This window comes from Dendropsophus ebraccatus, chromosome 15 (assembly GCF_027789765.1).
Source record: "Dendropsophus ebraccatus isolate aDenEbr1 chromosome 15, aDenEbr1.pat, whole genome shotgun sequence".
Classification (NCBI taxonomy): domain Eukaryota; kingdom Metazoa; phylum Chordata; class Amphibia; order Anura; family Hylidae; genus Dendropsophus; species Dendropsophus ebraccatus.
Window position 1 is genome coordinate 39,430,651 of NC_091468.1, and position 27,390 is coordinate 39,458,040.

The window sequence follows — 27,390 nt, forward strand, 5'->3', positions numbered from 1 at the left end:
TGTGGCCCTTAGCTTTTATTTCTGTGACTCCCCTAAAGGGTTAAAAAACTTTCTGGATGTGCTTTTGCAGAGTTTGGGGGGTGCAGTTTCTGAAATGGGGTGCTTTGTGGGGCTTTCTAACATACAGTCCCCTCAAATACACTTTTAGTAAACCTGAACAGGTCCCTAAAAATATCTGATTTTGAAATTTTACTGAAAATTTGGAAAATTGCTGCTAATGTTTTAAGCTTTCTATTGTCTAAAAAAAATGAAATATAGTTTAATAAAAGCTACCAACATAAAGTAGACATGTTGCTAATGCTATTTAATATATAATTTATGTGGCATAACCATTTTCTGTATAAGCAGAAAGGTTTCAAAGTTGGAAAAATGCATTTTTGCACAATTTTTCACGTTATTTTGGTGTTTTTCATAAAGATTTGTTATAAGTATCGACTCCATTTTACCAGAAATGTAAAGTACAATATGTCACGAGAAAACAGTCTCAGAATCGGCTGGATAGGTAAAAGCATCCCGAAGTTATTAATGAATAAAGTGACACTGGTCATATTCATAAAATTTGTCTCTGTCCTTAAGGCCATTTCAGGCTCTGTCCTTAAGGGGTTAAATTGTACCTAACTCCTAATGTTATTATTAAATAGTGCTGAGAAATGGATTGTCAGTATAGGCCATGTGGATGTGTGGCCATGAATACTTTTTTTCTTCTTCATGGAATTACTATCTGCATTATTCCTGCCATCAGGATGGGACAGTTAACCCTTTAAGGACATGGCCCATTTTCGTTTTTACGTTTTCGGTTTTTCCTCCTTGTGTTTAAAAGGTCATAGCACTTGCATTTTTCCACCTAGAAACCCACATGACCCCTTATTTCTTGCGTCACTAATTGTACTTTGCAATTACAGGCTGAATTTTTGCATAAAGTACACTGCGAAACCAGAAAAAAATTCAAAGTGTGGTGAAATTGAAAAAAAAAACGCATTTCTTTTATTTGGGGGAAATGTGTTTTTACGCCATTCGCCCTGGGGTAAAACTGACTTGTTATGCATGTTCTTCAAGTCGTTACGATTAAAACGATATATAACATGTATAACTTATATTGTATCGGATGGCCTGTAAAAAATTCAAACCGTTGTTAACCAATATACATTCCTTAAAATCGCTCCATTCCCAGGCTTATAGCGCTTTTATCCTTTGGTCTATGGGGCTGTGCGAGGTGTCATTTTTTGCGCCATGATGTGTTCTTTCTATCGGTACCTTGATTGCGCATATACGACTTTTTGATCGCTTTTTATTACATTTTTTCTGGATTTGATGCGACCAAAAATGCGCAATTTTGCACTTTGGGATTTTTTTGCGCTGACGCCGTTTACCGTACGAGATCAGGAATGTGATTAATTAATAGTTCGGGCGATTACGCACGCGGCGATACCAAACATGTTTATTTATTTATTTATTTGTTTACTTTTATTTAAAACCTGGGAAAAGGGGGGTGATTCAGACTTTTATTAGGGGAGGGGGATTTTTACTATTAACAACACGTTTTTTTTTTTTTTTTACACATATACTAGAAGCCCCCCTGGGGGACTTCTAGTATATACACTTGGATCTCTCATAGAGATCTCTGCAGCATAGATATGCTGCAGAGATCCATGAGATCGGCACTCGTTTGCTTTCGGCTGCTGCAGCCGGAAACAAACGAGTGCCGAGCCGAGGACGGCGCCATCTTGGACGCGTCCCCGGCCGGCATCAGACAGGGAGATCGCTCCTCCGGGACAAGGTCCCGGAGGAGCGATCTCCCCCACTAGACACCAGGGAAACGTTGCCTCCGGTAATCGGAGGCAGCTGTCAACTTTGACAGCTGCCTCCGATTAGCTAATTAGCGGGCACGGCGATCGGACCGTGCCCGCTAATAGCGGCGGTCCCGGGCTACACGCGGCACCCGGGATCGCGGCACTTCAAAGCGGGGCCGCCGCGCGGCCCCGCTTTGAAGTGCTAATGAGGACATAGGACGTACCGGTACGTCCTATGTCCTTAAGAGGTTAAAGTGTCACTGTCGTGATTTTTTTTTTTTTTGCAGAAATCAATAGTCCAGGCGATTTTAAGAAACTTTGTAATTGGGTTTATTATCCGAAAAATGCATTTTTATCATGAAAAAGCAGTTTGAAGCTCTCCCCCCTGTCTTCATTGTTCTCCTATGGAGAGAGCTAAAGAAAAGACCAAAACAGGACAACAAAGAGTTAATCTACAAATCCCTCACGGGATATCTCTACTGACCATCACCAGTGACCTATCTGAGCTCGGATTACAGCTGTCACCCAGCTCTGTGCCTGTAATCCTCTGTTATCTGCTTTCTGCTGCCGGCTAACTCCCTCCTTCCTCCTCCCCCCTCCCCTCTCCCTAGAACAGACAGGGTACGTCTCCTGCAACAAGTCACAATTTTCAGATTTTTCAGAGTGGATGAAAAAGAGGAAGGAGGGGGGGACCTGGGAAAAGGCTTTTTACATGCAGATAATGGCAGATTTGGCTAATAAACCCAATTACAAAGTTTCTTAAAATCGCCTGGACTATTGATTTCTGCCAAAAAAAAAATACGACAGTGACTCTTTAAGTCCTCTAATGGGACTGTAAGAAAAAAGTAAAAGTAAAAATAAACTGAAAAAAAAAAACCCTACGTGTCCCACGATGCAATGCAAATGATTAATTTAGAAAAAAGGAAGTACACATATTTAGTATCGCTGTGTAAATCGTAAGGATCTTTAACACTAACCAAAAATACAATGTGTTACATAAAAACAATCTCAGAATCACCAGATTAAAGTATCAGCCCCTGGTCCTTAACCTCTTAACGATGCAGGATGAGTATACTCGTCCTGGGGCAGTTAAGGGTAAACAGAGAGAGATCCCGGTGTGAGCCCTCTCTGCAGTCCCCAGTTGCTATGCTTTTATTACAATTTTTCTGGATTTGATGCGACCAAAAATGCACAATTTTGCACTTTGGAATTTTTTTGCGCTTACGCCGTTTACCGTGAGGGATTATGAATTAAATAAATTAATATTTCAGGCGATTACGCATGCAGCGATACCAAACATGTTTGTTTGTTTATTTATTTATTTTTATTTATAAAATGGGAAAAGGGGGGTGATTTGGACTTTTATTAGGGGAGGGGGTTATTTATTAATAAAAACACTTTATTCTTTTTTTACATACAGTAATATGAAGCCCCCTGGGGGACTTCTATATACACAGCACTGATCTTCCATTGATCCATCAGATCAGTGCTCTATTATAATGGTCTGCTGCAGACCATCTAAATAGATTGCCGATCCGGGATCAGCGTCATTCCAACGCTGAGCCCCGGCCGGCTCATTTGAATGGATCTCCCCTCCGCGATCGCATCGCTGGGGGAGATCCCCCACTAGACATCAGGGACAGGGGGCACATACAGTATTCAAATGCAGCTGTAAGCTTTGACAGCTGCATTTGAATAGTTAATTAGCCGGCTAATACCTGCGGTCCCTGGCTGCACATAGCAACTGGGGACCACCGGCTGCAGAGAGGGCTAACGCCGGGAGCCCTCTCTGCCTCCCCTTAACGTTGTTAAGGGGTTAAAAATCTCCAGTCTTCCCCTACTTATCAGCTGCTGTATGTCCTGCCGGAAATGTTGTTTTCTTTTCAGTCTAACACATTGCTCTCTGCTGAGAGAGATTTTCTATGGGGATTTCATACTGCTATGGTCAGTTCCTGTCTCAGCAGAGAGCTGTGTGACAGATTGAAAATAATACACCACTTCATGCAGTACATACAGCAGCTGATAAGTACTGGAAAGAAATGGAGATTTATAAATAGAAGTAAGTTACAAATATACATAACTTTCTAAAACCAGTTGATTTGAAAGAAAAAGACTTTCGCCGGATTACCCTTATAATGCCATTTTTAGTCTGGTCCTTAACCCCTTCCCTTCCGAACCAATTTTCATTTTTTAAGATTCTTTTTTTCCTCCTCCTGTTTAAAAGGCCACAGCGCTTGCATTTTTTCCCCTAAAAACCCACATGAGCCTTTAGTTTTTGCGCCACTAATTGTACTTTGCAATAGCTGGCCTCATTTTTGCATAACAGTGAAATTGAAAATAAAACAAATTATTTCATATTTGGGGTGGTTGCATGACTTTTATTTTATTTGACAGCTTTTAAAAAATTAAAACTTTTTAAAAAAGCTAAATGTTTCTTAAAATTGCTCTATTTCGATCCTTAAAATGCTTTTATCGTTTGGTCTATGGGGCTGTGTGAAGTGTTTTTGTGCCATGATCTGTACTTTCTATCGGTACCATACTTGCATGTATGAGAATTTTTGATTGCTTTTTATCACAATTGTTCTGGATTTAATGCGACTAAAAATGGGCAATTTTACACTTTGGAATTTTTTTGCGCTTACGCCATTTACAGTGCGAGATCAGGAATGTAATTATTTAACAGTTCAGGCGATTACTCATGCGGTGATATCAAATATGTTTCTTTTTTATTTATTTGTATTTATAAAATGGGAAAGGGGGGGGGCGATTCTGACTTTTATTAGAGGAGGGAATTTTTTTTATTAATAAACCCCCTTTTCTTTCCACTTACAGTAATTAGAAACCCCCTGGGGGACTTCTATATACACAGCAATGAACTCCCATTGAGATTAATGCTGTGTATTTAATAGAGCACTGATCCATCAGATCAGTGCTCTATTATACTGGTCTGCACCAGACCAGATACATGGATTGCCGAGCCGGGATCAGCGTCATTCTGACTCTAAATCCTGGCCCGGCCAGTATACTGGATCGCAATGGGGGGGGGGGGAGATCTGGCCACTAGACACCAGGGAAAGGGCTGCAAAGGAAGTTCAAATGCAGCTGTCATGTTTGACCGCTAATAGCTACTGATGAACGAGTACTAAAATGCTCGGGTGCTTGTTACTCAAGACAAGTATTTCCCGACACTCGAGTGCTCGTTTCGAGTAACGAACCCCATTGAAGTCAATGGGAGACTCGAGTATTTTTGCAGGAGACTCAAGTTCAGTAGAGGGAAGGTCGTGTGAAAACCTGTCAACCTCAGAAATTGATAGAAACACAACGGAAATGGACAGGAAACAGCAGGGGCAGCATGTATGCATGCCTCCGAGGCTGCCTAATGGCACCATTATGCCTAATTCTGGGCAACAGCCTGGTTAAAACAGAGGGACAGCAATGCATTCTGGAACCTGTAGTACTGAGTACATCTGCTCAACCAGGAAATACAGAAAACCACAAAACAAATGGATTTTTTTAATTAGTTTCGAAACTGGGATAGATAGGTAATAAATAATGCTATATGCTTCGGCAGAAGTTTCATTTTTTTCTTGCCTCGATCCGGAGTTCCCCTTTAAAAAAAAAAAAAAGAAAATATTAAATTAAGAAAAAAGTACAATATATTTATACATCTATATCTATACAAAGAATGAAAAATCAGATAAGTGCAGAACTTTAAACTTTTACAATGTGAACTATGAACTGAAAACAGTCACCCACCAATAGTGACATCCCATTCCCTAGTTGACTAATGTGACAATTCTAAGTGCTAACTGGTTTAAGTGCTAACCAACAAGCATGAGCACAGCTAGATAGATTTCTCTCTGATACTGTGCAAACTTACAATATGTATATATCCCACTAAATTAAACTGAAGGGTAACCATCATTTCCAAATTTCTGACATGTCACCAAACTTGTTAGGGTCCAAGTGCTGACCCTAACCCTACTTGCTTAAAAGAAGGGGCAGAGGGCCCTCAGCAGAGTGCAGCATCTGTTTCTTCAGAAACAAAAAGGTGACGACCTGACCACCTCTGCACTATTTTAGCAACTGTTGGGGGTAAGGAGGCTGACATGTCAATATGAAAGTTATAGTCACGTCAATCGTTCTATGAAGTGATAGTTACCCTCCCCTTTAAGGCACAAACAGCATTAACAAACTATTAACTGTGGCGTTGTGTATCCTAAACGTCATTTTTGTCAACTCCATTTCCGCACTCTCCTCCTCACTTTGAGTTACATCCATGACAACAACCTCACTGTCTGACAACCGGGTATCATCGTCATCATCAGACACCTCTTCCAACCCCGCTTGCAAGTCCCCACTCTCATCACCCACTGACTGCGTGAGCTGCATAGTTTGGGCATCAGGACATATCGACTGCTCCAGTTGCTCTGACTCAGGGAAGGGTCCAGAAAAGAGTTCCTGGGAGCATGGTGGTGGATCTGAATCCCTTCTTTCCCTGGAGGGGCCAGGCTGTGGGGAAGGAGGCTGAGCTAATGGAGCAAGGGTTCCACTCCCTTGGGTAGCGTGGGTGGACTGTGTGGAAGACTGGGTGATGGATAAGTTACTGGACACATTATCTGATATCCACGTGATCACCTGTTCACACTGCTGCGGTTTCAATATCGGTCCACCATGTGACCCCATAAGTTGGGCAAAGATGCTAGGGAGTGGAGGTCTGCGGTGTGCCACTGCTACCTCCTCAACAGGTGCTGCTGTGTCACCCTGCCCTTGCGTATGAAATACAGAAATCAGGAAAAATACTTGTGCTCCCACAAGTTTTGGGGGGGCTGTACGGTACAATCTGGTAGTGGGTGGACCTAGATACACGCTGTAATACCCCCTTACAATGAGCAGGGAAGTTTTATAAAGGTGTACTACAAATCCCAGCAATACAGTGTAGTACCCACTAGTTTAGGGGGGCTGTACGGTACAATGTGGTAGTGGGTGGACCTAGATACATGCTGTGATACCCCCTTACAATGAGCAGTGAAGTTTTATAAAGGTGTACTACAAATCCCAGCAACACAGTGTAGTATCCACTAGTTTAGGGGGGGCTGTACGGTACTAACTGGTACTGGCAGGACCTAGATACACGCTGTGATACCCCCGTTCAATGAGCAGTGAAGTTTTATAAAGGTGCACTACAAATCCCAGCAATCCAATGTAGTACAGCAGCACCACCAGCCCCTAAATCAAAAAAGAGTACACTAAGCACTTCTTAGGGGTCTGTATGCAACACCTAATCCCCTTTCTGCCAACAGCCGGTCACCACAGTGTGCTGCTGAAATCGTGGTAGCAGCACTGCAACTCCCAGCCAGCAGTGTGTAGTAATAGTATTAATAAAAGCTTTTAAGCCCTGAAAAGGTCTGTTTGTATTGCTAGTATATACCCTGCCTACTGGAACGCTAAATCCTAAACTGACGCTCTCCCTGACCAGCAGCAGCTCTGTCCCTGATCTCTCACAGCATGCGTCTGAAGCGAGCACTGCCGGATGCGCGTTTTATATGGCAGGGTCATCTGATCTGGCCAACCAATTGCTGCTATCGACATGTATGGGTCCCACGTGATCGCAGGATGTACCAAAAAGTCTCCTGCATGTTTATTGGCTGAGAAATAACTCCCAAACTTACAGGAAACGGATGATGAGATTTTCTCGAGTATCGCGAGATGCTCATCTGAGTAACGAGTACCATCGAGTACCCTAATACTCGATCGAGTACCAAGCGCGGACGAGCATGCTCGCTCATCACTGCTAATAGCCGCTGTCCCGGGCTGCAAAAAGCACATCCTGTGGAGGGAAGGGGTTAATAATGCAAAGGGAAACACAATAGTAAAAGCTGCATTTGCTCAGAAAACCTCTTTACCATTGTAAACTCTAACTATTATTCTAAGGATGAACCCAAATGTAAGCTACTTTACATATGACAATATCATGTCAACAATTGCTTTGTTTCCTGGTTATATTTCTTACATTACAGATGTTCTAAATAGACCTGACATGCTGTATTCAGGACGTAAAAGATTAGTGCAAACGGAATAGATTTCCCTAGTGTGTGCTGAAAAGAAGTTCAGGCATTTTATTCTCGGGAGCAGTGCTGTTTAGGAAAGATATTACTGAGATTTATCGGAGAAATCTGCCGTTCTATTTGCCGTACAGACTAATTCTGAACTTTATTTTTTATGTGTGCAGCCTATAACAGTTTCTAGATGTAGTTTAGGGAAATAGCTTTCCATTTATATTCAGTCGAGTGACAAAAGATTAAACGTAATTTGTTGACTTGATTTTCTAGTTTGTTGGTCTGATATTTAAACAGCCCGAAAAGAAATGAAAACTGTATGGCATTTGTAGTGAGGAAAGATGGGGAGGTGATAGGAACATACAGTACCCTAGGGGAGTTAGCAGAGGCGCGGTGAAGCCATCTTTGCATCTTAAAGGGGTTATCCAGCAAAAATCTTTCAGAAAGTTATATAGATTTGTAATTTACTTCTATTTAAAAATCTTGTCTTTCCGTACTTATAAGCTGATGTATGTCCTGCAGGAAATGTTTTCTTTTCATTCTGACACAGTTCTCTGCTGCCACCTCTGTCCGAGACAGGAACTGTCCAGAGCAGGAGGGTTTTTGCCAGACTAAAAAGAAAACATTTCCTGCAGGACATACAGAAGTATGGGAAGACTTGAGATTTTTAAATAGGAGTAAATTACAAATCTATATAACTTTCTGAAACCAATTGATTTAAAAAAAAAAAAAAACACTTTTGCTAGATCATATAATCATTTAAGGACAAGCATATAATCATATAATAAACTTTAGGACAAGCCAGCAGCAGGACCTTGTATGCATTAAATAGGACTTGGGAGCAAGAACCAATAAGATGTAATAAGAAAAATGGGTCTGAATCGATTTTTAGGGCTGTGACCCTGATTTGGTGGCTAAATTAGTTTTATTTAGGGTCTGGTCTTATTATTTCTGAAACGAGGTCTGAATGGGTTTTTGTGCCATTTCTGGGCTCTGGATTAATATTGGGGTCTGATTTGAAGTCTGGTCTTCTTTTAAGGGGGTTTTCCATGATCTCATACTTGTCTTCTATCCTGTGGATAAAGGGCAAGTATTTTTTAAATCAGAAAACCCTTTTAAGGCTATGTTCCCACTACGTAAAAAACACGGCCGTATTTCATAACAATGGCTGTTATTTTGCAAATAACATCCTTTTTTTGCGCAAATACGGCCGTGTTTTTTACGTAGTGTGAACCCGGCCTCTTGATAGCCCCCTATAGCGACGGGGATGCTGAGAAGGAAGGTATGTGTGTTACCTTCCTCTTCAGTGCCGGTCTGTTAGTTCACGGAAGCTCTGCTCCAGAGCGCCATTTGGAGCACTGTCACGTCATCTGGCCTGCCCCTTTTAATAATGATAGAGGGGCGGGCCGAATGATGCAGCAGTGCTCCTAACAGTGCTTCAGAGGGGAGTACACCAAAACTAACAGCATGTGACAGATGCTATAGGAGGTTATCAGCAGGTTACATCCGTCTAATTTGCTGAAAGTTCCCCTTTAATAAACTGTATATATAGGGAGAGATTTCTAAAACTGGTATAAAGTAGAATTGTCTTAGTTGCCTCTAGCAACCAATCAGATTCCACTTTTCATTCCTCAGAGATTCTTTGAAAAATGAAAGGTGGAATCTGATTGGTTGCTTAGGACAACTGAAACAATTCTACTTTACACTAGTTTGATAAATCACCTCCATATTGTTTTTACATCAGGCATTCTGCCCAGGATGCATATTTCATAGGGGGCCAGCTTTCTATAGCCTCCAGGTGTTAAATCTCCAACCCTTCATAGTCCAATAGGCACCAAGACTCAGATGTCAGGTCCCCTGCAGTAGGAATTGAACCAATGTTCCCTGCTGTGCCTCCATATAGTAATAATGCCCCCTGCTGTGCCCTTGATATAGTAATAATGTCCCCTGCTGTGCCCTCGATATAGTAATAATGTCCCCTGCTGTGCATCCATATAGTAATAATGTCCCCTGCTATGCCTCCATATAGTAATAATGTACCCCTGTACTCTGTCCCCATTGTAGTACTGTCCCCTGTACTTTGTCCCCATTGTAATAATGCCCCCTGTTCTCTGTCCCCATTGTAATACTGTCACCCGTGCTGTCCCCATTGTAATACTGTCACCTGTGCTCTGTCCTCATTGTAATACTGTCAGCTGTTCTCTGTCCTCATTGTAATACTGTCCCCTGTGCTGTCCCCATTGTAATACTTCCCCCCTGTGCCCTGTCCCCATTGTAATGCTGTCCCCTGTGCTCTCCCTATTGTAATACTGCCCCCCTGAGCCCTGTCCCTATTGTAATACTGTCACCAGTGCTCTGCCCCCATTGTAATACTGGCCCCCTGTGCTGTCCCCATGGTAATACTGTCACATGTGCTCTGCCCCTATTGTAATACTTCCCCCCTGTGCCCTGTCTCTACTGTAATACTGTCACTTGTGCTCTGTTCCTATTGTAATACTGTCCCCCTGTGCTGTCCCCATTGTAATACTGTCCCCCTGCCCCATGCATTGCCCAGCACAAAAAAAAAAAAAAATACACTCACCTAATCCTGGTGGGTCCCTCTATCTTCGGATCTTCTGTTATCCAGCCTGTCACTGCGGGGATGGATCCTCCAGGAGGCGCAATGATGTCATATCAGTGCACCTGCTGGAGGGAGAAATCAAGTCCGGGCGCACAGGGGGGATGCAGACTGGAAACGGGGGGTGTAGGCTGGATGCGGGTGGCAGCCAGGTGATTAGGTTCGGGGGCGGCATGTCAGATGCGGGAGGTGGCCAGGTGATTAGGTCCAGGGGGATGTGGGCGGTGGAACAGAGCAGGGGATTAGCGCTCAAGTGAGCGAGGCCCGGGGAGGTCGAGTGTCGGCAGCCTGGCCAGTTGTTGGTCTGGGGGTAGGGGGCGCGTGGCACGCTATTTTACCCCGTCGGGTGAGGTCCCGGGAGGTGCCACCAGCGACCCCTAGCTGTTAGTGCCCCATGCCATCGCCCTGCCCACCCCACCTAAGAAACGACCCTGGCTCAGCATGCCATTGTGGCCACTCTCCATTTATTTTCTCTGGGGTTTTGAACACTTCCGATGACCCCACAGTGAATGAATGGAGCTCCAGTTGCAGTGGCCACACATGCACACTGAATGCTCCCTACATTGACCGGCAATCTTCTCCCTGTTCTTTAGGTTGGTGGGGGTCCCAGTGGTCAGATTGGTTTGGAGGTCATCTTCTTGTCTGGTTAGAGTTCAGATCCTCACAATCAGATGCTCATCCCTTTTCCTGTGGATGGGGATACATTTTTACTGGCTGGAATACGGCTTTAATTCTATCTCCAGAGATCTATAGCACGCACTAAGAAATGTTGTTTTGTATGAGAAGTTCTTGGAATCTTCCTAGAAATATGGGTGTTATTTGCTTGTGATTTTAATAATGTACAATTATATTGATTTTAATATAACTTTCCCTTTTCATCAAAATAATGAAGCCAATATTGTTTTTATAACAACCCAATGATAAACAGGTGCAGATTTGCTAGGAAAAATGGATGACCTATGAAAAGATTACATTTAAAAGAAATACGAACAAACAACTGAATCTGTGTAGATGCATGATGAAATTTCAGAAGACTTGGATGACAAACCCAATCAATAGTAATTCTAACTGATCTGCTGGGTGAGACAGTAACAAACAATTATAGTTTATTATTCCATCTACAGTCCTATACGAACTATGCACCAGTGCACATAATTGCTACATAGATAAACTATTATATTGATAGGTAAGGTAAAAAAAGAGCCTTATTTTATTGCTAACTTACAAACGATATTTTTTTTTATCATCAATTTAGTGGAGACATACTGAAATCAATGCTAACCTTTGTGTATATATGTGTACATACAGCATTCAGAAGTTTCGGGATTGTGAAAATGCTGAACAACATAGAAACCTCATGTTTCATCCTTGAGTGTGTACAGTGTGTGTGTGTGTGTGTATGTATATATATATATATATATATATATATATCTCACACACACATATCACATATCCCATTAAAATCACTGACAGGTGAAGTGAAGAACAATGCTTTTCTCATTACGGTGGCACATATCAAGATATGTGGGATATATTAGTCTGTGAGTGTCAATAAAAGTGGGCAAGCTTAAAGTGTACCTGTCATTTCAGGTGACTGTTCATGATAAGCTGTCATGTGTCATGACTAGGGGTTGCAATATTTCAGGCTATAATATAACTTCTGTATTGCATTTCTCAGTATATTTTTACCCTCTGACTTAGTGGGTGGAGAAGCATGGCTCCCATATACTGCATACATGAAAGAGCCCTCTGCTCCACTCTAAAAGCATTATTTCTAAGCCTTGTACCTCTTGTATATGGCACTGTTCACCATATGTTTGCTCTGCAGGCTTCAGCTCTAATTTGCAATTGTTTGTTTTGTCTTCCATGTCTCTATTTATACCATAAGAAGCAACAGAAGTAACTTTAACTTCAAGCTGTGTGGTTTCAGTGTAGCAGAACATGAAGCAGCTGTCAATCATTCTCAGAGGAGGCGGGGCAGCCTGAAAACAGATCGGTGGGCAGAGAGCAGGATATTTTCTAGGACTCCCTATGGCTGCATCTTCAGCCACCAGTAATCAAATGCAGAGAGGTGCGGGTTCAGACAGATACGAGCATGCTCATGTGGTGCTCATCTCTAGTACCTAATGTAATGTAATGGAAACTGACTGGAAACTGACAGCACAGATATATGCATATCTGTGCTGTCAGTTTCCCTTTTGTGTGATTATTTAGTGACTTATATATAGCATACGTTACTGTATAACATATAGTAACAGATCAGCATTTTATAACATATTTTACTTTTACACTTTGAACATATGATAAGAACAGATCTAATATGCCAAAGTTGTTATAATTAATACTTCTTTTTATACACTTGCTAGTGAGACTGTTAATTAGACACTAAGAGATTATGATTGATCATCGGTAAATGAATAAAGTAATTGAATGTGGTTATAATCTTCACACTTCTTAATGACTATACCATCGTAATGTGTCAGTGTTTAACACATTTTGTTCTAAGTACTATACATACAATAATTTGCTGTATGTGTGTGTAGCAACAATAACATAAAATATGTACGTACTTGAGACAAGATGGCGAATTTGGCAGCTTTTAATTTGTTTGTACTATATTTTATTATACAATGTGTTCCTTAGTGATCATTCAACTTGCATGCACGCCTGACTAGGCTCATAATTGTATCCCTATAAAATAAAGGAGGGGATTTATTAAGACCCCATGTCCCATGAGTCGCATGCCTCTCAATCTGTTGAATCTGAGGCTGCCGTGCGGCAGATTTGTGCCATAGTTTACTGCACATAGCCATAGTTTACTGTTTGTTAAATTATACAACAAGGAAACTGTATTGTAGAGCATGTTCCAGGAACTTTTAGTAATCTTTTAGTGAACGGAAACATTTCTGGGTCTTCACTTTCCCCTTACCTTTTTATTCAGCAGAGTTCTCTTATACTCCCCGTACTTTGTACCTGAATATAAGACCATCTGGTGACTGGCTCACTGATCAAACATTGCTCCAGGTTTTGGATATTATTCTACTTATCTTGTACATATTGTTAATGTTTTTTTCCTTGTTTTTAGAAGGTTCTTTGGTCATTTTCAAAGTTTTTTTAGGTCCACATTTTGCCTAATTGTACTTTAAAGGCAACCTGTCACTAGGTTTATTCTACCTTAAATGAGGGCAGAATACACTAGTGACAGAAATGCTGAACAGATCAGTGTATTACTGACATCATTCTGTTGAGCGGTTCTCCACATATGCAGGAGAATAGTAGGATTCTTGTGATTCTTGACACACCACTCCCCCCGCCCTCCAGCTGTTGATTGACAGGTAACTGCATGGATAGATAACTGCCAATGAGCAGCTGGTGGGAGGAGTTTTCTGCTACTTATGAATATTAAGGACAACTGGGCTCACACACATAATGAAGAGGACTACTTATTGTCCATGTTGTTCAGGAGGATATCTCTGGATCAGCTACACAGAACAGTGTAAGTGATACATCACAATGTTCAGCTTCTCTGTCACTAGTTTATGCTACCCTGAAATAGGACACCATAAACCTGCGAAAGGGTCTCTTTAAAGTGTCAATGTCATATGAAAAACCTTGATATGTCATAGAGACAAAAGTTTTAATCAAGTCAGAGTCTGAATTTTAAGACACTGTCCAACCAGGAGAACAAGCTGGGAGAAGTATTTTCCGAACTTATTTTCTTCCAATTCTGTCTCACAGGTACAAATCTACAGTATGAGGTGACCCTGGTCTTATAGGCACAGAGTGGGGTGATAAGCATGTGCCACTGCTTGTCTCTCTCTGCATGTAATGCTAGTGGCAGGTATGCTTTAATTAAGCGGTCCTTTTTCATAAAATGATTTGACTTTGATTTTTTATTTTAATTGTTTGTACAAACCCACTTGCCGGATCCGCAGCGAGTCCTCTCGCTGTGTATTTGCAGCGAGATTTGCTGCAGATCCCGGCCCTATTCTTTCAATGGCAGACAAAATCGCAGCAGGGATGTACCGAGTGCGGGTTTGTCCCCAGCACGCCCTGTTAACTCCCAGCCGGAGCATATACTTTACCTGATCCCGGCTCCGGCGGTTCCCAGTGTCTTCAGCAAGCCGGAGCTGGGATCAGGTAAAGTATATAAAGTATATAAGACAGCGCTTCTTGTCAGGTTTTCAGTGAGAGAGGACACACAAAACCATGTTCCTGTTGTAGTTAAGCCAGGGCCTGGCTTATGCCAGGATTCCTGACAGGGACAGAGACAGATGCAGAAAAGACTTTCTTCTAAAGCAACCACTACTATTATTATGCAGTGCTGAGCAACAGTAGGGGAGAGCAGCCACCAAGGAATACCTTAGCCCATGCCAAGAACTCCAGGGCCACTGCTGAGAGACTATTCTCTTTCTCAAAACCCTGTAAGAAACAGGAGGAAAACACTGCAAGAATCAGGAGGTACATCTCCAGCTGAAGGAACATACACAGGGCCCTTATTTTCTAAACGTGAGTATGATTATCAGTTCACTACAGTTCTCACTCTAGTTCCGCCAGAGTACAAGGACTATATTGGGCACAGGGCTTCTCTGGCAAACTCCTCTCCTTTCTACCTCCTACAAAGCACTACTACTTCTACTCTTTCCAAGCACCTACCTCAAGCACTAAGTCAAGCACTCTGTTTCAAGATTATTTCTGTTGTCAAAATGTGTACTGTTGTATTCTCAAAGCTCTTCAGTAAAAATGTTGTATTTTTTATATATCAAACACACAGGACTCTGTCTATCTCTGCTTGCACTTGCGCCCATGCACACACCACCGTACATCTTGTATTACTTTTCCCCTTCTCTGCGGTTGGCGGTACCAACATCCTGGGTGGGTCAGTTGCCGACATCCCGGGTGGGTCAGTTGCAGGTTGCCGAGACAAGAGCCCAAGGGACCCACAACAAACCTGGAGGTTAGCGACCATTTGGGGACACAAACTGGCCATATATAAAACAGGTGCCAACATCACACCTGTGTGCTGGACTAGCAATGGCAAATAACATCACTGGGTGAGCTCACAAGAGACCAACCCACCAAAATGGACTAACATAATTATAAGTTATAAGAAAGCTCCCGGCACTCGCTTTTCTCTTGCAATGCAAAGTTTATTCTCGCATAACAAAACGCTGCACGCATTCCGACCAAAACAGTCTTTTTCAACAGTTGAATGCTTGAATAAACTTCACATTGTAAGAGAAAAGCAAGTGCAGGGATCCTTCTTATACCTGTTTACACTTTCTACGAGCACTGTGAAACAGACTTTCTTTTGGAGTGCCGATTGTTTGACTTTCATCTAACATAATTATAATACAGTATGCAGATCAAATAAATATGGACTCTTGGTTGGGTGGAAAAGAGATGATTGCCGTTATGCAACCTTTCAGGCCCATACCTTTTTTAAACTTCCCTGGGCCTTTGGCTATACCTGTACTGGTTCTGCTCTGGTTTTATGAGCTAGTCCCCAACTGTGAAGAAAGAGTAAAAGATCGAGGTGCCTTGGAAATCTAAGCATTTTAGAGTCATCATAGAACTCATTTTAACTTACTCTTCTTTTAGATGTTCAGTCAAAACTTTAAAGAGAAGCATAAAATGGTTTCACCAATTATATTAACACTTCTAGGAATATGGTATGTATGATGTATGCCCTGCACTCTTACATTAAAAAAGGCTATGACCCCAAAGGCAACTTCTAAGCAGCGTAGAAGAGCAAACCATCACACAATTCTTTTTTTATTGTGTATACTGTATATCTGTTCACTAATTATATCGAAAATCAAAAGCCTTTCATACATGGGCTAAATAAGGTGATGTCTCCTGTAAGCTGCAACTATTGATTTGCGCTGTCAGTCTACTGTAACTATCAAAAAGATAGCGCTTTAGGCTTGGGGAAAAGCCAAAGACTTTAATATGATTGCTATCTTATCTTTTAAAATACCTCTTCTGTGCACTTACTGAATTTTTAAATGAAAATATAGGAAAGAAATGGAAAATCGTTCCACTTTTATTAAGCATTCCTTTTTATATAAGAAAAATCTATATTTAAAGTATGTTTATATGGTTATGGATATTGCAGATGTTTTTAGGAAGTTTTCATATTAAATACATTAAGTGCAAATTGTGTCATCGATATATGATATTAGAGATTACTTACAGACTACTGACCCCTCAAGGAAAAGGCAAACAGGATTATTATTTAGGGGGAGGTGTGATCCTGTATGTGTATGTTCTCTCCTTTATAGTCGAATTCAAATATGGTGTGACATCAACTGTTTTCTTTTTTATTCCACATTATTAATCTTGAAGGAGAAATATTAAAAAACAGGGAGGGTGGGGGGGGTGAAATCATAATAATGAAGTTACTGTATACTTACCTGTGCAGGTGCCCCTGCAGTGGCTCTGTGAGCATTCGGACTGCTGTATCTTCTGGGTTCCTATTTTGTCACAACCCAGCAGGAACTACTCACTACCCAATTAGTGGATACAGAGGTCTCCCGCCTCAGTCACTGATTGGCTGAATGGGCTGTTCTGGGCTGGGTCATGATGTCACAGAACCGGGAGATAGGGGAGACCGTGCTTCCCCGCAAGGGCACCAGGACTAGTAAGTATAACTACATTATTATGTTCTTACCACCCCCTGCCCTTCCAGTTTTTTCACATTTGGAGTTATTCTTTAATGAAGTAAATCCTCAATAGCAATGGTTGAATTGACACAGTTGAGCCCAGAGTGTAGTGTCTAATAGAATTATTGTCTCATTGCAATACAGTGAGCCTAAAAAACAGGAGCCAGCAAAAGAGTGGGGGGCAGTGTGAGAGGCCACCCAGACAATCCTTAGAATATTCAGGCGGCCCATTGAACTCAGCGGTGGTCCCCTGCCCCCACTCCTATTACACAGAGAAGCGTGCTTCGGACCGTCACTGACAAAATCGTGATCTTTCAGCAGAAAGACCACAATGCGCATGGCAGCTAATCATTGCCTTTTAACATGCATTATTATACTGAATGATTATTGGCCTGAATGGCCAGTAATCGGCCAAGTAAGGTCGATAATCATTTAGTGTAATAGGACCATTACAATGTAACTGGTCTAGATCAATTAAAACAGGTAATAGATCCCAACAATATATTTTTCAGATATAAAACTATCACATACTAAAGAAAAAAATGGTCTTCCCTTTAGTAGTACAAGTGAGCGGCTTCAGAAATCACACTGACACTAAGACTAGTGGGACCACAGGATCAGATAGGAAGAAGCCAATTTAATTTTCCCTTCAGAGCAAATACTGGAAAATCTCTGACAGATCCCTTGGACTTTACATTACAGAGTGTCACAATCTCATACATAGAACGTTCTGATACATAGAAGTTTCTGGACCCTTGTTACCAGAGTTGTTTCTAATTCAATCTTTCCAGTTAACTTATATGGCAATGCATTCTCAAAATTGAAATTCACTATCCATGTAAATCCCCCATAGTGGAGCTGAGCTTATTTACACAAATGAATACAATATCTATACACTAGAGCTAGGTCTCCAACCTACCTTACTATAAAAATGAGTGAACTTGGATCTTGTCCCAATAAACAGTCAGTAAGCAAACTAATCATTCCTGTGACAGCTTCATTGCAATTCATGTATATATTATAGCAAAACTGAAGGCATGTCTCTTCTACTTATTTATTACATGAAATATTTAATGCAGGAAGTCACTAAGGCATTTGCCTACTGGATCCTTCAGTTTATTAATTCATCTCCTACACAGCTATAAAATAGACTTTCGGATTATTTACTTCAAAAATTCTTGGAGTGGAAAATATAGTCAAATTTAAAAAATGGTAAAAATGCAACATACTATAATGTGTGCAAACCCGACACTAATGTACATAATGGAAAATGAGCTGGTAAGGTTTTAAATATTAATCCTGAAAAGGCCCTAATGAAAGCCTTCCTTCTAAAAACATGAACTGCACTAGTGATAAACTATTTAGCCGAGTCACATGATTAATAATCTCCAACATGCTAACAATGGGTGCGGTTTACTCATATATTTTGTGCTAAAAATGACCATATTAGTTGAATTTTACATGAAGAAACCAATTTTGTCTAATGACCACAGACTAACACACACACACAGCAGCAGTTTCGGTGTATTGCTCCTCATCAGTGTAGAGTAGGATTGTGGCTATGAATAGTAAAAACAGCTGTCTATGGATGGATACCTTGCTCAGGTGAACCCTTGTCATGTCGCAAAACTCGCAATTGAGTTAAGGGGCTACATATCTGGGTTACTACAGGAACAAGCTAAGACAGCGCTCCATGGTGTAGAAGTATCAAATAGAAGAATACAAGTGTAAAAGCACAACGGTTTTCCAGGCCAGGCCGGCCTCTTCCTGACCAGCACCTGGGAAAGAGGCCGATCCAGTCTGGAAACGTCTTGTGATTTTATACTTTTATAAATTTTATTGTTTTGCTCTACAGCTGTCTATAGATGGATACCTTGTTTGGGTATTTCCCAAGTCATTTCACCCTTGACTGTGGCTTGTTGAAAGGTGGAGACCCCTCTTTGCCTGGTTGTTCCTTCCCAGTAGAAGGTCTGGCTAGCTCACTGATGTTGAGAAACATGTGATGGTGTCTCCGCAGAATTTTCCCATATTTTTCTGCCCAGGGGGCAATGTTCCTAGGTTTACTGACGTTGAGAAAAATGTGATGGTGTCTCTGCAGTGTTTTGGTTGATCTCCAACCATCATTCCATAATGTCCCCCCCCCCCTGCAGTTACTGGCTTAGCGGGATGCCAGAGAGCCGGGAGCCTAATAAGCAAGTGGGAATGCAGCCAGGTAACATATTAGTCTAGTAGAAGAAGGAAGAGATCCACATGCCCCCTTGATCACAGCAGTATCAATTCGCCTTACTACTCGATTGAATTCAAATCTTTCGAATACTGCAATATTCGTTCAAATACCTACTCGATCGAATCGTATTCGCTCATCTCTACTGGTAACATTTTTGGCTTTCTATAGAGTGGGTTGTCTTTATTATCCAGGACAGGACAGGAGGAGAGCCATTGTTATGGATTTAGCATGGCCCACTTGAATGGGTACCATGTAATACATTTCATTCTCCTCTCCTGCAGCATTTTCCTGTATTATCAGCTGCCAGAACTGTGGAGCTCAGTCTGTGTTAGGGCTGATTCGGATGATAATCGTTCCGTGTAATAGAGAGAATGATCAGCCAATGTTTCAGCTGATTGCTTCTTCAGGTCCAGGCCTAAAATCGTTGGGTATGCATCACTATGTGTAATGATTGTAGTGTAAAATAATAAAGTATTAAATAACCTTACCACGCTCCCTGTTATCCTTGGGCCTTCTCCGGTGTCCTCCAAGGCCTTCCCTGGTGTCTACCTTCTGTTCCTGTCTCTGCACTGACAGGCCACAGCCAATCACTGGCTGAGACAGGCTGCCATCTGCTCAGCCAATCACTGGCCAAGACAGACCGCGGCAAGTGACTGTCTGAGTGGCCGGCGGCCTGTCAATACAGAGCTGCAGACACAGAGGCCTCAGAGGACACTGGAGAAGCCTGAGGACACGGGGGAACATGGTAAGGTGAGTTAATACTTATTTTATACTAAAAACAAGGGCTCCATGGACATCACTAAAGATGTCTGAGCAGCCCTTTCTGCCCGATTGTCGGCCCGTCTATCAGCACTCATTAACAGTTTATGATCGGACCATGTAATAGGATCCTTAGAGTAGTAAAAGCAAAGCAAAAGGTTTAAGAGCTTTCTAGACTATAGGATGACTGCATCATTTACTCACACTTAGAATTTTTTACTTTTTAAATTTTATTAAGCTGATTTCAGACTTTCTTTGTTAGTCAAGAGGTTTATTAAGTTCCAGTACCTCCTGTGGTATAGTTAGAGGGTCGGAATTGTAGCTGTCACAACACAGATCCTATGCCAGGTTCATGCTTATATAAGAGAGCGGAAACATATGTGAGTTACATAGAAAGACAATTACTTAGCATGCAAGCATGATATGAGCTCCAGCCAGCCATACATTTCCCCTATGGGAGAAATGTAGTGTTAAATTTCAACCAGTCATATGAATTGCCAACCATGTTGTACATGGACGTAATGGGTTTGCCAGAGGGAGAATGGATCTTTTTGAATATCTCTCTATTATGACTCAAAGACTGTGGTCTTTTATGCCTTATATAAGCTGTATACTGTGCACTAAAACTGGTTGTCTTAAAAAGACAAATGGAAATAAAAAGAAATATATGACACATTCACTTTAACATTATGAACCCAATCCTTGGCTTACTTGTTAACAAAATTGTCAAGAAATAAGAGTGAGGAGCATTGGGTTGAACAGATGAGTTACTTCACGAATTGTCATTAATTAATAGAATCTATTTGCAAAGCAAAAATTAAAATATGTATAAATGAAACATCAAACCGCTTCCCTAATGAATAGTGGTTTCAAATTAGTAATAATTAAGCAGTGCATCCCTGAAGAAATCAAATTGCAAATACTTTATTATATTACGGTATTTAATCGCAATGTTTTGGAGCAGTTGTCAGGCGGATCAACAGACATAGGAGCACATGGTTACAGAAGCACCAATGTGAATGTAGAGGAAAATCAGGTAATCATCGGGTTATTCAGTATAACATAATTCATAGGTTATACTACACGCCAGTTTTTCTTTCAAAAATTAGAAAAATAATATAGATAGTTGTAACAGATGTGGAAGTAAAGAGGCGGAGTTCACACAAATCATGTGGTCGTGCCTGAAACTGTATGATTTTTGAGTTGCAGTAATACAAAAGTTTCAAAGTAGGGTTTGATGTACCCACCTCCCCAAAGATAATTCTTTTGGGCGAAACATCCTCCTTAAAATCTTCCGTAAAGTTAAAGGGAACCAATCACACAAAAATTGGCTATAAAGCTAAGTAAACGTGCCGGTAGATCAGCCAGCACGCTTCCTAACCATCCCCCTGTCCCCTCCGTCACCTGTTCATAGAGCCCGCAAAGTTAGTTTATTAGTCTCCCGGGCTCTATGCAAATTACCATGTAAGTAGTCATGGTGGGCGGGGCGGCTTCTTTTCGGCTAGTCACGGTGGGCTGGTGTCTTCTTCAAGTAGTCTGTGTCCTGGGCCGTCTCCAGCGCTGTAATCACGCCCCTCTGGGCATGTGTAGAAAGCAACGCATGGTGACGTCATTAGAGGGGCCGACATTGCACGTCAGCCTGGCCGACATCTTTACTAAGCTGGGCATGCGCAGTGTAGCCGGAGAAGACGCTGCGGTACTGCGCCTGCGCGGCGTAGTACAGCAGCGGCTTCACCCACAGTACTGTGCATGCGCAGCTTAGTAAAGACGTCGGCCAGGCCGACGTGCAATGCCGGCCCCCCTAATGACGTCACCATGCGGCGCTTTCTACACATGGGCGTGATTACAGTGCTGGAGCCAGCCCAGGACACGGACTACTTGAAGAAGACACCCGCCCACCGTGACTACTTGAAGAAGCCGTCCGCCCACCGTGACTACTTACATGGTAATTTGCATAGAGCCCGGGAGACTAATAAGCTAACTTTGCGGGCTCTATGTACAGGGGACGGAGGGGAGAGGGGGATGGTTAGGAAGCGTGATAGCTGATCTACCAGCACGTTTCCTTAGCTTTATAGCCAATTTTTGTGTGATTGGACAGAGAAAATAATTATGTGTTTAAGCATGTGCAAAAACAAGGTAAGCTCAGTGCCAAAAACAAATTTTTACAGGGTTTTTTTGTAAAATGAAATAAAAACTTTAAAGAAAAAAAAATAACATGTTTCAATTAACTTTCATGCATTGACCCTTTTTTTTTAAATTGATAACAGAGAAGAGGCCCAGAAGTTTGGAGTCAAAGAAAAAAAAAACATACCAGTTATTTATTCAAACATGAAATTTAAAGTGCTTCTGTCATTTGTAACTTTTAAAGTCACAAGTTACTGATCACAGCGACTTAAATGAAAGAGTCGGATGTTTGGCCATGCAGGAAATGGGAATGCACTTCAATGTCAAGATGGCAGCGAATCTCAGTGGTGAGACCTGGAGCGATCAATAATTTTTAACATGTCTGATGACATGTCAAATGTGAATACAAATGGCAGCAACACTTTACATGTATATCCCTCTATAGCATCTATCTATGTGTAAAAGCCTGGCTGCCAGGAATAGGCTAAATGCATTAATGCTTTTGGTGCTGGCCAATTTGGCGAGAAAAAAAAATGGTTACGTTAACAGTATTTCTCATATCTATGTCTGTCCATGGCAAGTATATTGGACTAGTAAATGAAAAAATGCAGTGCTGAGGACAATGAAGGACTAGGTGATGCACCTGAAATGTGAAGAGATTTAAAGGTTATACATAGAAGAATATAAAGTCACAAGAGACTTTGTCTGGGAAATAACAAATGAAGGTGCGCTAGTGTCATACAGTATTTATGTATAGGGCCTGTGTACAACATGAGCAAATAATAAAGACAAATGAACAAATGTGCTGAAGCTAAAGTGCTTGGTGGGAAATGATAAATAATGGAGACAGAAGTCATTAGGAAAAAAATTTTTCTCTGAATCCACGGTACATTCTAGTACAGAATGGAAGCAGACACTTCATTATACAGATTTAAAGCTACAGTAATGCAGGCAAACAAAATACAATTTCAAACAGGAGCTTTCATTAGCAGTATAGAATTCTTGTATTCCCTTTAATCCAGAAACATGTTTTTACAGCATGGGAAAATAAAGTGGAATGGGTACTTCTGAAATTGCTAAATCTAATATTAGGCTGACACTTCTTGTTCTCTTCCTGTTCCTGATCATTCTTTTTATTGTCAACATTGACAGACTTAAAGTAAAGAGTGATACGTAAATACAGACAAAACAGGATCCACCATTTACAATAGGTGATGATCCTCACACACCCCCTACCCTCTCTGCACAGCTCACAGACCACACCTATAAAAAACTCTCCCATAAAAGCCAATAAGTCAACTCCAGACTAAAGGCTCCTATAGTTCAAATGATTGGTGTAATATAAAATGGTAAAACATATATATGGAAAGAAAACTTCCACGTTAACATGTTTCTCAGCTCGTCAAAGTGTTGTTCTAGCTTTGCATTTGTGACTGTCCATTTATTTCGTTTTAGATGTTATTTTTTTTTTTGTCTTCTGTCCAATATCATCTGATTCGGTAAAAGCTATTTTAGGCTATGTTCACACTACATATCTTTCCGTCCGTAGTGCGAACCGTGAATATACGCCCGTAGTTTTGAGGTTGATGCGTTTGCTTGAAAGTATACACTATACGGCCGCACAATGCACACTACGTATGAGCTTACGGCCGGATCGTATACGGCGCTGTGAAAAATGAACAAGACCATTGTTTGAGGACGGAAATGTTCCAACTCACGGCCATGGATTTCAATGCGGTCCCGTACGGAGTGCTTATTTCAGCCAAATTGAACTTGATTTTTCGATCCAAAAGGTTCTGTGTGTTTTACTGGGCTGGGCGAAGATTTCCAAGTAAATGACCTGCTTCAGATCGCTTCGAAACAAGCTAGGGAAGCATAACTGTACTACGGGCGTATGTTCGCGGTTCACACGCAATCCGGCCGCATGTCTATTTTTCCCACGGCCATACTTTCAGCCGCACATGTATGGCTGTGTACGAACTACGGCCGGACTCATGCGTAGTGTGAACATAGCCCCCCCCAAAAAAGATACAGAACAAAATAATAAAACATAAATTAGAATCTGATGATGTTTTTATTCATTTTAAGTTGTAACTAAAGTGAAGTAGCAGATAATTACTGCAATTTTCTACCTTGCTGATCTACAATAATTATGGAATGAGCTTTTTAAACTACACATAAAGATCCTGTACTCAGGTAATGGGGAATGAAATAAATGAAATGATTCACAGAAGGCAATGATTTGACATTAGGCTGTGTTTACATTATATTTAGGTCAATACTTTTTGGTCAGTAAATCTCTTTTTATTAAAGTTTTAAAGACAGAAGTAAAGACATCAAAGTTTGGCAAGGGGCATGTAAAGCAGATTTAAAGCACACCTGCCATGAGGCATGCTGACCCAATTGGGGTCAATAGGGCTTATGCATTGTTATATCCATGGATACCCAAACTTCCAGCAGCAGAATGGATTTCACACCAATCAGGGCAGCATACATCATGACAGGTGCACTTTAAAGAATCTGGAAGCACCCAAAATCACAGTATACCAGGGTATGGAGAAGAATTTAAAGCGGCAATATCAGCAGATTCTGCCCAGAGAACCTGCTGATATGCCGCAGAAGCTCAGTTGCTTAGGAGTATATTGCTGTGAATAACAATCCTCTTCTCGGCATTGTTTATTAATTTCCTAATTGCTCTTATGTAAATCTCATGCTTAAGAGCATTTGGGGCATCACCCTCGGGCCCCGAGCACCACTGAGTCCCCCCCAGCCCGCCCCCTCCCATCCCGCCCACTATGCATATTCACTTATGCATAGTGGGCGCTATGTACGTGCTGGCGCAGGGAAGATGTCCCGTCGGAGACGGGCTGCTTCCCGCGCATGCACGATTCATCCAGAGGTCACTCAAGATGTAAGTATAAATCTTTGTTCGTTTGTGAATTGAAGGTTTTGGGGGATTTTTTGCAAATTGTATGAATGAGAGTGAGTTGTAGTGTGTGGATGATGAGAGTGTGCGTGGTGTGGATGATGGGAGTGTGCGTGGTGTGGATGATGGGAGTGTGCGTGGTGTGGATGACGAGAGTGGGCATAGTGTGGACGATGAGAGTGAGCATTATGTGCAGGATGGGTCCACATAATGCTCATGCACTCTCTCATCATCCACAGCATGCACACTCTCATCATCCACAGCATGCACACTCCCATCATTCACACCATGCACACTCTCATCATCCACACCCTGCACACTCCCATCATCCACATCATGCAAACTCCCATCATTCACACTCTCTCAACAGGCACACACTACAACTTACTCTCATTCATACAATTTGCAAAAAAAAACAATCACTTCAATTTACAGACCAACATAGATTTATTCTCACATCTTGAGTGACCTCCAGGAGGAATGTTCGACGGGACATCTTCCCTGTTTCGGCGCAGTACATAGAGCCTATTGTGCATATATGAATATACATAGCAGACAAGCCAGGAGGGGGTGGACTTGGCGGGACGCAGTGGTGCTCGGGTCGGAGGGTGACGCCCCAAATGCTCTTAGGCATGAGATTTACATAAGAGCAATTAGGAAATTAATAAACAATGCAGATGAGAAGAGGGTTGTTATTCACAGCAATATAACGCCTAAGCTACTGAGCTTCTGCGGCCAGGGCTGTATTTACCACTAGGCACCCATGGTCCGGTGCCTAGGGCAGCACCTTTCAGGGGGGCAGCACCAGGGAGCAGGGGAAGGAAAAAAAGTTTTTTTGTTTTTATTGATTTATTTTCCCACCTTCTGTTCAGACTTGCCAGGAAATCTGGTGTGTTTTTGAGGGGGGGGGGGAGTATGGAGGTATTGGCCAGGTTTGGTATGACGGTGTTAAATGTGACGCCTAGAGACCAATATACCTAGTGCCTAGGGCAGCAGCAGCTGTTAATACGGCCCTGTCTGCGGCATATCAGCAGGTTCTCTGGCCACTTTAATAAAATAACAACTAGAATCAAACTAAACAAAATAATAGAAACGTTCTCACCTGGCTCTGCAGTTTTTTAGACATTCTATCTTCCTCCTTATTGACTAAACTGAGGTAGCGCTGTGCTTGGTATCAGTAGGCAGAGCCAGCCAAGCCACCATACACTGGAACACCACAAGATAAGGGGGCGGAGGATAAGGGAGCTAAGGAGAGGACTGTAGCTGACAGCAGCGCGCAAAGCGGTCTCATCACACTCATACACAGATGCACACAGCACCGCAAACACACACACACACAGCACACAAGCCTCGCCCCACCATACACACCACCACACAGAGACATACACACTCGGGCAGTGAATGGGTGGGACACAGGCGGGCAATGGGTGGGACACAAGCGGGGCGCCTACTCAGCTCTGGCACTTACTGATTAGCCACTGTCTGCCTTCATGGGTCTGTGCAAGCAGCTTAATAAAAAAGTTGACGACACAGTAAGGTGGCAAAGGGGGTCTGGCCGGGCCTCCCTGGCTGGCGGGCCAGGTTGCTGCTGCGACCGCTGTAGCTACACCACTGATCTGCATCATTTGTTTTACATTTTAGGCTCCGACGGGCCTAAGATTGTTTATTAGCCAGTTCTACAACAGCCAAGGTTTGCAAATTCTGTCCCTGCAGTTATCTCACTAATACATTAACTGAATGATGTCTTTTCTAGTCTCACATTTAGCTGACAGAGCTCGCTTACAGTAAAAAACAATAGCTCGCTTGTCAACAAGATGCCATCGGCAGCTCTTCACGACTCATTTTGAACTGTAGTAAGGATGCTTACAATGTGTTTCTTGTATAATTAACATATGCCTAAGTCTAAAGTTGCTGCATGCAGAAGACACATTAGTTCCAGAAAATGAAATGTCAAATATATATTTTTATATATATATATATATATATATATATATATATATATATATATATATGTATATATATATATATATATATATATATATAAAAAGAGAATGAGTTAATGTACCATGTATAAAGAACAAGGGAGAGTGAGTGCCCAAACTGCAACCCAAAACCAACCCCATTGACCTATCTGTATGTTTTGGATGTGGGAAGAATATCCAAATGAAAAGCACGCAAACACGGAGAGAACATACAAACTCTTTTACAGATGATACCCTTGGT